The 13,777-nt window shown below is 35.1% G+C and overlaps 1 protein-coding gene across 2 annotated transcripts in view; it reads right to left on the bottom strand.

Annotated features, from left to right (window-relative positions):
* Positions 1-13,748, bottom strand: part of FBXO8 (F-box protein 8) — a 37,920-nt gene extending 24,172 nt beyond the window's left edge. Inside the window, exon 1 of one of the 2 annotated variants that reach the window (XM_042243556.2) lies at positions 632-13,748. The gene's annotated coding sequence lies outside the window, so the exon portion shown is untranslated. The remainder of the gene's footprint in view (positions 1-631) is intronic. The other variant, XM_004004454.6, reaches the window with a different exon arrangement.
* Positions 13,749-13,777: the final 29 nt, after the last annotated feature.

Raw genomic sequence — 13,777 nt, 5'->3', positions numbered from 1 at the left:
AAATCAATTTTCCAGTTCTTCTCCACATGGTCCTATGGACTCCTCAGAGGTCCCTGGGAAAAGGCAGAAGGGGAGGGGGTGCTCCAGTCTCTCTTGCCTCCACTCCACCTCCCACCAGAGCAGCTCTACATTTATCTGTTACAAATACCAGACTTCCTCATATGCAAATATTTAGAAGGCTACTGGTCTAGCCTTTCCATTTCATTTGGTTTTGCAAATAAGTAACTTTTCCAGGGCAAATAAATTCATTGAGAAAAATGAAAACAGGAAGTATTTTTAACTAACATAAAAAATTATTTCCAAGATTTCTTTTACAAATAAAATATTCCTGTTTTAAAAACCCAAAAAGTTTGGAGGAAGAAACTGGTTTTTGTTCAAAATCATTAAATTTCATTGCATGATCTAACCTTAAAATATGGTTTTGTTTTAATTGGCTGTTTACAATAAAGAGTAGTAATCAAAATATAAAAAAGCAACCTCTCCCCCAGACTACTGGTGACCAGAAATTCTGAAAATTATCAGGAATAATTTTTGAAAATGGAAATATTTCAAATAAATTTGAAAACTGAGTGGAATTTGAAAGAAGATCAAAGGCTATTTTTTCAATATTTAAAAAAGCATGTATATTTACTGAATTGTTGGTTATTATTTGGATAATGACTACTTGTTGATTAAAACAGGAAAAACAGTCCAGGATAATTTTTCACTCTTCGTCCTTGGAAATCCAAAAGCTTAAGCTATAAAGAGATTGGGTGGGGTAGGGGGAGGAAGGGGGAGGTAAAGAGAGAAGGAACATATTAATAATTTTTAAATGTAGGATAATGTATTTTTGCAAAGAAACTAAAAAAGGTAGTAACTTTTCCTCCTTATAACACATATTACCATTATGGTAGCAGTTCCTAAAGTAGTACTTAAGCTATAATAATTAAATTCTTATTTTCTATCAGAATGATTGAGATCCCAAACTGATAACACCAAATACTGGAAAGATGTGGAAACTCAAAAACAATACAGTTACTTTGGAAGACAGTTTGACAGTTTTTTACAAAAATAAACATGCTTTTACCATATGCTTCAGCATTCATGCTCCTTGGTATCTACCCAAATAAGTGGAGAACTCATGTTCATACAAAAACCTGCACATGCTTTAGTCATAATTACCAAAACTTGTAAGCAACCAAATTGTCCTTGAGTAGGTGAGTGGATAAATTCAGTGATATATCCAGACAAAGGAATGTTTAGTGCTAGAAAGAAATGAGGTATGAAAAGATACAGAAGAAACTTAAATATATATTACTAAGTAAGAGCAGCTGATCTGAAAAAGCTACATTGTGTGTGTGATTTCAATTATAAGACATTCTGGAAGAAGCAAAACCACGGACAATAAATTAACAATGAAAAAAGTACAGAATATCAACAAAAAACTTGGAAAGAACTTTAAGTTTCCTTAAGGTTTAAATATGCTGTCATATTACAACATAAGTACAGCTTAATTTTGACACAAGACTCATAAACATTTAAAAAATTTTATCATAGCCATTTCTCTGCTGATCTTAGCAAGAACATATCTAGAAATTGAATTGATTGCTAAGCTCATCCACAGTATATCTGTTGTCACTTTAGATAATTTTATTTATTCTTCTCTTTCGCACTTGCACTACCAAAGGTAAATAATCAAATATGATGACTATGATGTCTGAAGTCTGGAGATTTAAGGCATCTAATGTCAATTTGTACGTACTTCCCTACCTCTTTATGGTGGCATATGGTTAGGCAGCTGTTATTCTTCTCAGGGATGTTGCTAGGGAACGCAGAATCAGGGTGATTTCCCTAGGCTCTGGACTTAAATGGGATCATTTAAATAGAGCACTGGATAAAGGGACTCAGAAAGCATCCAGCAGGTAGAAAAGAGGTAAAGCCAGCAGATGGTTCTTAGGATTAAAAAAAAGTTAATGGGGAGGGTGGAGGTTTGAGGCACATTATACACATGATTCAGACAAAGAAAACTGCATCTTCTACTGCTAAATAATATTGCAAATTACCATTGTGGGATGTCTTTTTCCCTTTAAAGCAGTTCTGGATTCGGGGGAAGAACGCAGCATGATAAATCACTTGAGAAGGATTAATATCATAAATTTCTCCTTTGGAGAAAGGAAAGGGTGTCCACAGTGTTCCATCCTACTCCCAGTCTTCCTTAGGGTAACAGGTGTGTGGCATGTGGATGAAACTGTCAGAAAAGTGATTAAACTAAAAAAGACATGAGATCCATTGCAGAAGTTGTGAAGCACGTCACAGAGGGAGCATGGTATTAAGGACTCTGACGCTGAACAGACACGTGAGTTCAAGTCCTGACTCCATTGGTCAGCACTTACAGGACTCTGGGGAATTTACTTCCCCTGTGGCTCAGACAGTAAAGAACCTGCCCACAATGCAGGAGACTTGGGTTTGATCCCTGGGTTGGGAAGACCCCTGGAGAAGGAAATGGCAACCCACTCCAGTTCAACCCACTCCAGAAGGAAATTACATGGAGTCGCAAAGAGTCGGACATGACTGAGCGACTAACACACACATACAGTCTAAGCTCTGGTTTTGTCATATTTAAGGTGATAATTTATATATACTATAATAGTAATACACACAGTTCAAAAGGCTGGTATATTAAATATTACATATAAAGTTCACTTCACAGATAATTATAAAATGTTAGCTCATTTGTTTTGACAAAACCATATTTTTACAGAGTGAAAATGATGAGCCCTTTGTTAATAAATAGCTCTTTATATAATAAACAATAATAAATAGCTCCCTGATAGCTCAGTTGGTAAAGAATCTGCCTGCAATGCAGGAGACCCTGGTTCAATTCCTGGGTCAGGAAGATCTGCTGGAGAAGGGACAGGCTACCCACTCCAGTATTCTTGGACTTCCCTTGTAGCTCGGTTGGTAAAGAATCCGCCTACCATGTGGGAGACCTGAGACTTGGGTTCGATCCCTGGGTTGGGAAGATCCCCTGGAGAAGTGGCTACCCACTCCAGTATTTTGGCCTGGAGAATTCCATGGGATGGCAAAGAGTTTGACAATACTGAATGACTTTCACTTTCACTTTAGTAATAAAACTTATAGAATGATACTCCAATTATCACATAAAGAAGAATCCATGAGTGAGTCTGCACTGATGATCAATAAACACATACAGACGAAAGCAAAGCTCTTCATTATAGTAAAATTCTGAATAATATGGAGTTAGAAAAATTATCATTTTACTATCATCATAGAAAAAATAATTCAGGCAAGAATTATCAATGAGTGCTGAATGTGGAGTTTGATAAAGAATGGAAAGTTTACAGAGTCTCAAAGTATCTGCCTCTATACATTACTCATTAATTACAAAAAGAAATTAAGAAATCAGATAGTATTTAACCAAGTGTTCAAACTTAACTTTTATCAATAAAAGACAAACAGACATATGTGCCTCTGAACTTACGTGCCTCTGGATCCTGAGAAGGACATAACAATTATACGGTATTTTGGCCAAAAATGTATAATCTTTATCTAATCATGAGGAATATCAGAGAAACCCAAGTCTACAATCATTTTTTTTCCTTCAAAATTGCCAATGCCATGAAGCTAAAGAAAGGAATAATTCCAGATTAAAGGAGACTGAAAAACATGACATCTAAATTCAATGTGTGGACTGGATAATATACTGCAAAAAGAAGTGCTATAAAGGACATTATTGGAATAACTAAAAAACTAGATATACAGCCTAAGATTGGGTAAAAATACTTACATGAATGTTAACTTTAATGAATTTGATAACTGTGTAATGGCTTTGCCAGAATATTGCGTTGATCAAAAAGTTTGTAATGTTAGATGTTAAAGAAAAACCCAAATGAACTTTTTAATATATTCTTGTTCTTAGGAAAAATACTGAATTGTTAAGGCATAACGTATAAAACCTAGTCTCAAATGGTTCAGAAAAACAGTAATGTCAATCTCCACACAGAGAGAATGTTAAAGCATATTGTAAAATGTTTAAAATTTGTGAATCTGGGTAAAAGGTGAAAAGTGTTAGTCTGGCAGTCCTGCCTGACTCTTTGTGACCACATGGTCTGTAGCCTGCCATGCTCCTCTGTTCATGGAATTCTCCAGGCAAGAATACTGGAGTGGGTTGCCATTCCTTCTCCAGGTGACCTTTCTGACCTAGGGATCAAACTCAGGTCTCCTGCATTGCAGGCAGGTTCTTTACTGTCTGAGCTACCAGGATAAAAGGTATGCACCAATCATTTTTATTAATCTCACAAACTTTCTGTAAACAGAAATCTTCTCATTGAGGAATCCAAGCATGTGAAATTGGAAAATAACTGAGTTTGATGTGCACTAAGTTTAAGAAGTACTGTTCTTTGAGTTTAGTGTCATACAGACTGAAAACCATCACTAAGGAGATAAAAGTTCAGCATCACGGTTTAAGAGTAGTAAGCAACCCTTGTCAAGGCAAACATTAAAACAGTAAGAATTATTTTTGCCATTTGTGATAAAAATTTTTATTTAAAGGGAGAAGAAATGTTTCTTAAAGAAAGTAGAGGGGAAAACACTTTAATTTTGTGTGTGCAGATTTAAGGCTTGGGATTACTGGCTGTGTTCCCTTCTTTTGTGTGTAATATTATGTACACAATATTTTGAATATATTTAATAACAAATATTAAACAATAATATTATTTTTGTACTATAAACCACAATTTATTTAACACTTACTCTGTGCCAAGCATTGTGGAAGTTTTAATTACATTATGCCATTTTGGTCCTGAAAACAACCTTAACAGGTAGATATTAGATATTATTCTACCTATTTTATAGCTGAGGAAATAGTGACTCAGAGAGGTTAAGCAACTTTGCCCAAAATCTCAGAGCTGACAAGTGGAAAACTAGAGATTCAAACTCAGGTCTGAGTCCAAAGCTTTTATTCCTAACCACTGAGCCCTATGTGCAGAACTGGCAAAGACAATTTACCATCTGTTTCTTCATCACTAACTCTCATCTCTTTTACCTCTGCAGCTGCTTATTACCTCCACCGTTGCTTCCAGCTGCAGTTTCTCTTTCAAGCTACTGTTCTTGTGGAAAGCACATAGGCTTTGATGTGAAAAAAGATCTACTTCAAACTCCTACACAGAATCTGATTGGACTATAGTCTGTGGTCCTTATTTTCCTCATCAGGAAAACAGTGAATAACTCTTACTCCAAAGAACTTAGAGGGGTTAAGAGAACCTAACACATAGGTAATTTACCATCACAGGTAGTTTTGTAGTCACCATTCAACCACCTTTAAAGGATAACTCTTATTTTGGTTCTTCCATTTCAGAGTATACCTGATTATTCTGGACATAATGATCTGAACAGTTACAATCCTGGTTCTAAATTTCATGAACTTAGGATCTGTGAATTTGGAGATGCCATTTACTTTTGCTAGGAGAAAGAAAAATAACATCTAGTAAATATATAAAGTTAGAAGAAACTAACTTTGCTTAGATTGACACAGTTTGGCAAATAAAGTCAAGTATAGAGTCATCAGTCAGTGATAACAGAGAGACCATATTGGCAATTCAGTATCAGTACTATCATCATCTTTAATCACTACAGATATATTTCTAGAAATGGAAACTTTATGACTTTATGGGAAGATTCAACATATCAAAAGTCCTTTTTGCAGTATCACAAACTAAATTTATTAACAGGAAATTTCTACTATAGATCTTTATGACATTTTCACATCTCTAGGAACCTGAATTATAAAGAGCTTTATGTATAGAATGCTAATTTGTTAGATCTCTGAAATCAATTTACAACTGTTGAGATCTGTATTTTTAAGCATATTTCTTGATTATAAAATATGAATTACTCAAACATATGTTCCTTAAAACAACAATAATTTTGGGACTCACCTATCATATTGTGCTTTATTACTGTAAGAAATACAAATTAAAATATATACACAGGTAGTCCTTGTACAGGACCATGCTAACTACTTAATAACAGTTCTATGAGACTTTATACAGCAAGGCCATGGTTCTAAAAAGCACACATTTCAGTTTATATGGTACCATGTAGAGTAAGAACTGCCTGTAAGTACTAAGATGGGGGAATGATTCAACACAATAGGCTACAAGGAAAAATCCAGTACCAAACACAGTGCCTCAGACCTACAAAGCACTCAGCAATATTTGTTGACTGAATGAATCTTTAAATTGTAAACAACAAGCAAAACTGAATTAGATCAACCTTATCTAAATTTCACATCTTTCAAAAAATAATCAGAATAGATCATAGACTTAAATGCAAAACATAATAATACAACTTTTAGAAAAACATAGAGAAGGAGATCTTAGGGGTCTACATCTAGGCAAAGAGTTCATCAAAAGTACAATCTATAAAAGTAAAAGTTGGTAAAGTCAGTCTCATCGGTATTAAAAACTTTTGCTCTTTAAAAAGTCCATATGAAGAAAACAAAAACACAAGCTACAGATGGAGAGAAAATATCTCAAACACAACAGCCAAAAAAAAAAAAGAAAAAATCAAACAATTCAATTAAAAAAGGACATAAGACATGATCAGATACTTTGCCAAAGAGGATACACAAATGGTACATAATCACATGATAGATATTCAGCATCACTACCCAGAAGGGAAGTGGCTGTATTTTTAAATGGCAGCACCAGGGATCCCAGTGGTGTTTGAACTGTTCAGTATCTTGACTGTGGTACTGGATATGTGAATCTGCTCAGAATCTCATACATGCACATACACATGTGAGCAAAAATAAACTGCAGAATTCTGAGTAAGATAGGTGAGAAATGTTAATTTCAATATCCTGGTTATGACAGTATATTATGATTTTGTAATATGGCACGTTACTCAGGGAAACTAAGCAAAGTGTTCAAGAGCTCTCTTGCTATATTCCTCACAACTGCATGTGTAGCTACAATTAACTAAAAAAGGTGGGAGGCAGAGTACTGTACACTTAAAACAAGTGAATTTTATAATATATAAATGATGTCACAATAAAGTTCTTTAAATAACTAGACACTCTAATAACACTCTAAAGAGGGTGACCAAGGACACAGCAAGTCTAGTGACATCTGACAAATAGCAAAGAGTCGGACACGACTGAGCGACTGAACTGAACTGAACTATTTTAGATTTAAGGAAATCCATATTAAAAATCTATGACCTCTGAATCACCTCTGACTTTGTGGAACACACTATACAGATCAAAGAAGAGAGAATCAAGGAATACAAATCTTTGAGCATACAAGTTATAATAATGTGTAGACTGTTTACTTAGGATGTATCAATAATCGAGTAGAGGTATAAATACAGAAGAATTGATGTGTGCCTATTCCTGGGTCTAATAAAGAAACAGCATAAATGCAAACTACATTAAAAGTGGTTTACTCATTAAAAATCAAAGTACAGGAAATAATGTGATTTAATTTTGATTGCTGGAGATAATTTTATAATGTTAATAATATTAAAAGTTACAATATAATAATTTTATAATATTTCAAATTTGTGAGAATGATCTAGTTTCTTTAAAATATTTTAAAAATATTTTAAAAAATCATCAGTTGTTTAATCTCCTAACTACTATCCTTATTTCTATTAAAATAACAGTGACAATAACAATAGTACTTTTTTTTTACACGTTGACCAAATAATTTAAAAGAGCTCTTTCTTTTTTTAATCTAAAGGCCTTCTGGTTTTTAAAATTAATGTCTAGTTTTATTATGCTGAGACTAGAGAATGTGGCCTATATGAGGTCTGCATGAGAGAACTGTGTAGGTTTTCTTGACACAGCTATTCTGGAGAGTGAATTTAAAGTTGGAGTTCCAATTACACAATATGCTGTGTGACCTTAGATATTTCAAACAAGGTTTCTGATCTTTGGTTTCCTGTAAAATGGAGGAAATCACTCCTATCTATATTACAGGATTGCTATAAGTCTTAACTGAGATAATATATTGAATATATAAAGGCATCTTTTAATTGTCAAGCAGTATGTATATCCTGACTCATTCCCTTTTCTCTTGCAAAAATCTGAGAAACTTTTCTGACATATTTTAGATATAATTTTCATTTTTTAAAAAAAGAGATACAGTGGCAGTCTAAACGTAACTGTTGTAACAGCACAAAAGCATTTCCACTTAGAAGGCAGCATCAGTTCAGTTCAGTTCAGTCGCTCAGTCGTGTCTGACTCTGCGACCCCATGAATCACAGCACGCCAGGCCTCCCTGCCTGTCCATCACCAACTTCCTGAGTTCACTCAGATTCACGACAATCGAGTCAGTGATGCCATCCAGCCATTTCATCCTCTGTTGTCCCCTTCTCCTCCTGCCCCCAATCCCTCCCAGCATCACAGTCTTTTCCAATGAGTCAACTCTTTGCATAGATTATATTAATTACCAAAAGCTCTATCAAGTTAATTATTAACATTTATGAGAACAATACTTTTCTGTTATTATAATATCTTGCTCTCTTTTCAAAAGAGTAGAACTTTTCCACAAAAGAATGCTAAAGATTGTTTTATTAATACCTACTGGTATATCTAATACAAAATTATCTGTAAAGTATATTAATCATCTTTAATCAAAACATCCCTATGCAACAAGTTAAACATCAAATTAAGTATTATTCTAAAGGAACACACTGCTCTACTGCTTTCAGTAATTCTATGGCACTAAGGATTCAAATAGCACACGCTGTGGAAACAACTACACGTGATAAAGAATGGTTCATACACCATTTAGATGGATGGATGACACACAGGGGAAGATGGGAAGAGAACAAAGGAGTCTGGAGGTCTCAGAAAAGCATTCTGCTTTAAACACTTTCATTTGACGCAAAGGAGATTCTATAAAGTGTCTTCCTGAATAAGCAGTGTTAAATCACCAGTCTGTGGTGAGTGACATGAATAAGCTACTTTAAATACTCATTATAAATCATTAGTTTTCAATATTTCCTAAATGTCTAAATAGTTGGATTTACAAATAAGAAATTTCCTATCTCAGATAAAGATCTAAAACTCTGTGTACCAAAAGAGTTATCTTGTTTTAACACACATCTAAAACTTAAAGATGAGGAAATTCACTCCTTTATATTGCCTTAGAAATTTTCAATTTTTTTTCCAACAAGGAAGTAACTAGATTTTTAGTTACTTTCTAAGTGTTATCATGTGATTGCATAAGAACATGGGAGATTCTGTGAGAAAATATTTTCCACATTTATAACCAAATTGGCAGCCCCGGCATTTATTTCTCTTTTTCCAAAAGAACAGACCACCAAGGTAGTTTAAAACAGACTGAGGAGAAGGGGAAAAAGAGGAAAGAAAAAAAAAAAACCTGATAACCAAACACACTTCTAAATTTGAAAGGCAACAACTGTAGAGAAATGAAGGAGGCTAAGTCCACAAGGAGGTCCTTCTAAGGAGAAAAGGGAAATAGCTAAGTACTAAGAGGTCACAGGGTACATTAAACACATAAAAAAAAAAAAAAAACCACTCATTAAATTTAAAGATCTGGTCCTGCAAGAGCAGTTTTTTGTTAGTAAAAGGCATACCATTTGTAGTTTTTTTTAATTCAAAAAAGATTTACAATATCACTGTTTTCTGAAGGTTTTTTTTTTTCCTGCTCTTTAATTTGATTCTGTAATGAATGTTACCAAATGGTATCTAAACAAGTGTAAAAATTAAGATACGTCACTTAAAATGTAACCAAAAAGCAGAGAATTGGGGGCTTATTCAATTTCACTTATTTCTTCAGCTTCTTTTGCAGAGAGATGTTCCACTGTCTGTTTTAACTTTAGAGTAAAATAAATTTATTGAATTTCTCACCAGAATTATCCTTTAGTTGCACTGATTGTTTAACTGCACCCTTTACTCGACCCAGTTGTATCAGCAGTGATCACGGCAGCACATTCCCAACCCTCAGGGCACAGCACACTCCATGCCCGCTGACCACAAGGCCACTCTTATCAGAGTTGTGGAAATAAAAAAACAAAACAACAACTGTCATTGTCATTGACATATTTTTATACAAATAAAGACAAAGTATCAAATAAAATAAATATATTTTTAATTTTATTTTTGGCCATGCCCTGCAGCATGTGGGATCTTAGTTCCCCAACCAGGGATCCAACCTGTGACCCCTGCATTTGGGTCCATAAAGTCTTAACCATTGGAGGGCCAGGGAAGCCCTTAAAATAAAATAAATACTGACAGCAGCCAATAGAAAAGTCAGAAGTAAGATGAGAAAACATCTAACAGTGAAAACAGACTAACACAAAATGTGTGCTTTATTCAGGCTCCTTCAACTTGTGACTACAAGGCACATACTCAAAGTTTCACTTTCCTCACCTATAAAGAGAGTTTCAAACTTGACGATCTCTAAATTCTCTTTTAGCTATAAAATTCTGTGATCCTCTAAATATGAGAAAATCTGAAAAATTAAAACAAAATGAAGAGGTGATAGAGATGGAAGTGTGTGCATGTACATGTGTATTTAGCATTAGTCCTTTCTGTCTCTTTTCCCTATGTTCGTGACTTCTACAAATTACTGCTCAGCATAAGCAAATAGGGGTTCTTCAAGCATGGCTCACTTGCTGAAATTGTGTTCGTTCTTTCAAATAGCTTATGAAATCCTCTGCAACCTGTTCTTGCAGAATACACAAATTGCTGATCACAGACCTAAACCAAACTGCTGCCTAAACTTGAAATCAAATATCTTTTTTCATCTCTCCATCATAAAAACATTTGCCCTAAATAGAATATAAACTCATTCAAGTTTTACCATAGAATCCATGTCAATAAATATCAGAAAAACAAAACCATGAGAAAAAAAATAAATGGAAAACATAAATTTCTAGAAGTGGATGTATTTCACTAAAGTTGTTTTAAAATATTAAGTAAAATAATCATTGAAAATGCAACATAGTTAGACAAATAATTCATAGACTTCATATTAATGATTTTGACACGTTATCATATCAGCCAATGGATTACCCTCAATTTTCAAATCTGAATCAAAATGTAGGGGAAAAAGACAGACTTGTATATAGCCGTTGGTTAAGTAATGAACGATAAATTTGTAAATTTGAATGACTAACTTCAATGCTCTGTGATCAAAGAAAAGATAATTTCTTGGTAATTCATTGCTTTTATACTGTGAAGTAAGGAAAATAACTATTTTTAACCTATTCAAAGGCACAATAAACACACAAAATATTCCCTATTAAACTGATCATAGGTATAAGAAATTATGATGCATGGTTTAGCTTATCTAGTTATTACCATAAAATATTTTTATGAATGAAGTATTTCAACTGTGTTATTTTTGCAAGCACCTCTTTAAAATTTGGCAGACATCTAAGGGGCTGAAAGTATATTAGTTAATTGGCTATATCCTACTATAAATGAAGTATGTTAACTTGATAGGGAGCACCATTTTAAAGGCCAAATCTACAATTTGAAAATTTACAATGGCTAGTGTTAAGCACCTGAAGTTTAAAAGATAAACTTGAACAATGCTTTACTAAGGATTGACAACATCTTTCAAAACTGGAAGAAGCATAGGCAATTTTATAGTGACTCAAAGCCAAAATAATAAACCCCGAAGCCTATACCTTTCATGTCTAATAAGGTTATTTGGTTCACTGACAAAAACTGTGCTGGTGATATGTGTCCAGTAGTGCTGAAAGAATGTAATCTGACATCTAATAATGCTTAAAGACAAACACACAGATGTGTTTCTGTTCTCAGACACACCTCTCCTATCTCTATTTGCTCTCATACCAACATAGAGAAGCCATATTCTTTCTACACTAGAAAGGCTTACCTCTAGCCTTTCCTAACTTCTTTCCACCTTAAAAACTATCTTTGCTCATGTTTATCTTGAAATCATTTCAACTATGAAAAATGGCAATCGGTAAGGAATACACAATCTCCAGTTATGAGGTACTCTGCTCATATATATCCTTAAAACACAAACCTTCCTCTCACACATGCCATTTCTCAAGCAGTTTTCCAAGAAAAACAATAAGCCTTTCTTTATGTAATCAGTAGGAAAAAAGACCCCCTACACAATTCCCCCCTTGGAAAAAAAAACTCTTTTCAAGGAGGAAAATCCTTGTCTAAGTTGGCCTGTTTCATTACAACCAGGCATTTCTCTTGGATATAATTTTGCTCAGTTATTCCTATTAACTCCTAAAAGTTATCAGCCAGGGTAACTGTGTTAAGCTGCCTCTAAGATGGCTCCTAAAGACCCTTGCACTCTGGGATTTATGCCCTTGTGTAATCCTTTCCACAATGACTGAGCTGGATTTACTGACTCACTTCTAACAAAAGAATATGGCAGTTGGCAGTAGTGATGAGAGGAGGCAACTTCTGATACTAGGTTATAAAAGACTAGAGAGAGTTTTGGGTGCTCGCTCTCTTAGATTGCTCACTTGAGGGAAAGCCAGGTGCCACACTGTGTACAACACCTCAGACAAACTGTCAAGTTATCTGGATAAAACCTGCAAGCTTCCTATTCAACCTGAAAATAGAATAAAACATTTCTCATTCTGATATCTTCTCAATGTTGTAAACCATTTTCTTAGGTGGTAAAAAATCCCTCCTATCCCAGAAATATGGTCACCAACTCCAAATTTAAAAAAAACAAAACAAAACAAGGAAAGCTGAAATGGAAAACTAAATTAGCTTCACTTGGCAGTAATAAAGTTCATGACCTATTGATATGGAGAGAAACATCTGGGATTCCTGAAAATAAAAACTCCACTTGTTAAAAGAACTAGATTCAAAGATTAAATTGCTAAATATACACAAAACCTAAAGTAAAACCCTTAATTGACTGAGGATTGGGATCCATTTGTGATTTCATCCACTTTTAATAATATTTAATTGAGCAGCCACCATGTAAGAAACTAGAGCCCAATCACAGAGAAACAAACGAGACGACAAATTAAGAATTTTCCAAGTTTATAATCAAAGTTTAACAGCTAAAGCAACTAGCAATCCATCGTAACATTACCTGTATGTGAGTGTTTTGCATTCATGTTACTGGAAAGCATGTAAAAAATCGAAAACTGTGCTTATGAACTCCCCCCAAACCCACTCTACTTAAAAGCTACATCTAGGTTAGAAGAGTAACCTCTGCTTTTTCACGGCTTTATTTCAGACTGAAGCCGGCTCCTACCTGGGGTCCCAAGTTGACCTACACCCCAGTGACCTAGGAATACAAGTACACACCTACTCCCGCCTCCTGACACGGATTCCTCATTTTAATTAGCCAGCACCGCTGTCACTCAAGATGTTTTGCACTGTCATTGGCCCCAAAGTCTTACAGGTTGGCAAGTTTCTGCCAACTGGTAAGCATCCGTTGTCATTATTTCCGAGAAGCTAAGTAGGGGTGTACAGGGAAGAGACTCAAGAGCTATGCAATATGTAGGGTGACGCCCTTACCTGAGCGACCTGCGATCCAACCGCCGCCGCGACGAATCGGCCTCTGGGCGGGGGCTTTCAAGCCAAAAAGAAAACGACTCAGCCGGGAACGGGCGCCCAGGCCATGGAGAAGCCGGTTCAAACTTCACTTGTTCACGCTGGTGGAGGTGAGGTGAGGGAGAATCCCAAAAACAGCACCGGATCCTTCCGAACTCAGAGAGCCTCAAGCTGCAGCCCACTCAGCGGCCGAGTTTTGACGTTTCCTATTGTTGCCGGAAGTGACGTTAGGGTTCA

The sequence above is a fragment of the Ovis aries genome, chromosome 2 (genome assembly GCF_016772045.2).
Source record: "Ovis aries strain OAR_USU_Benz2616 breed Rambouillet chromosome 2, ARS-UI_Ramb_v3.0, whole genome shotgun sequence".
NCBI classification, from domain to species: Eukaryota; Metazoa; Chordata; class Mammalia; order Artiodactyla; family Bovidae; genus Ovis; species Ovis aries.
This window is presented reverse-complemented; position numbering and strand designations above follow the sequence as displayed.